We start from the raw sequence: 1,374 nt of genomic DNA, 5'->3' as shown, positions 1-1,374 counted from the left end.
ATTGGCTAATTAACAGCAGTGGGTTATTTAACTGGTTTACAAAGTGCTGATGACTTTCTCTTGAAGTAGAATTTGCTTAAGTCTCAGTTTTGCATAAAATGGGGGTACACCAAAGCAGTTTTTTGAAAAATAATTTAACAATAAGGATGTATGGATCCTAGTGCTTGGCTCCTGAGATAGATGGATTATTCAGATACTGAGTGATCACTCATTCTCATTCCTTGGTTAATCTTTATGCCTCTTTCCCTAGAAAGTCACCTTTCACTCTTTTTCTTTTGGAGTTAGAGTCTCACTCCGCCACCCAGACTGGAGTGCAGTGACATGCTCACTGCCACCGTCAACCTGCTGGGCTCAGACGATCCTTCCGCCTCAGCCTTCCAAGTAGCTGGATCTACAGGCGCTCGCTACCACGCCCGACTTATTTTTTGATTTTATTGTAGAGATGAGGTTTCACCAAGTTACCCAGGCTGTTCTTGAACCCATAGGCTCAGGCAGTCCTCTCACCTTGGCCTCCCAAAGTGCTGGGATTATAGGCTTGAGTCACCGGGCCCGGCCCTCTTTCACTCTTAATAGGGTTCTAGATTAGATGATAAAGTCTCTGGTTACCCTAGCCATGTGTCATGTTTTCCAGAAGAAGGGGCAAGTAATAAATCAGTTTAAAATTATACTCTCTGTGTATGTGCTGATGTGTGCAAAGAGAGAGGAAGAGAGGGAAGGAAGAGTTGTTTGAGATTGAAAGGAGACCTTTGGCTTATTTTTGGTTTTCATGAGTGTGCTTCCTTCAATCTCTTTTAAATAGGAAATGCATGTTTTCTGTCTGATTTATTCAGACCAAAAAGAAGCAGTTAAAAGATTCTTAGTCTCCATGGGTTTGATGTATTCCCACTTATTTTTCAATTTAAAGATATGCAATTTTTCAAATTCTTATAGAAGTTGTATTGTTTTGACATATGTTTGTATTAATAATAGTGACTCACATCTGTAATTCTAGCAGTTTGGGAGGCCAAAGTAGGAGAATTGCTTGAGTGGCAGAAGTTCAAGACCATCCTGGACAACATAGTGAGACCTCTGTCTCTACCATCAAAATTTTTATAGTCAGATGTTGTGGGGCATGCCTGTAGTCTCAGCTACTTGGGAGGATCCTAGGGAGGAGCATTTGAGCCTAGGTGTTTGATATTGCAGTGAGCTGTGATGATACCACTGAACTCCAACCTGGGTGATAGAACTAGACCCTGTCTTTTTAAAAAATAAATTTGCTTCGTGACCCGCCTGGGCAGCGAGACCTCATCTCTACAATAAATAAAAAAATCAGCCGAGCGTGGTAGCGCGTGTCTGTAATTCAGGCTACTCGGGAGGCTGAGGCGGAAGGATCGC

Source organism: Carlito syrichta, unplaced genomic scaffold, assembly GCF_000164805.1.
Source record: "Carlito syrichta isolate Samal-C Ts95f unplaced genomic scaffold, Tarsius_syrichta-2.0.1 Scaffold315767, whole genome shotgun sequence".
Taxonomy (NCBI): domain Eukaryota; kingdom Metazoa; phylum Chordata; class Mammalia; order Primates; family Tarsiidae; genus Carlito; species Carlito syrichta.
Note: the sequence above shows the minus strand (reverse complement) of the source record.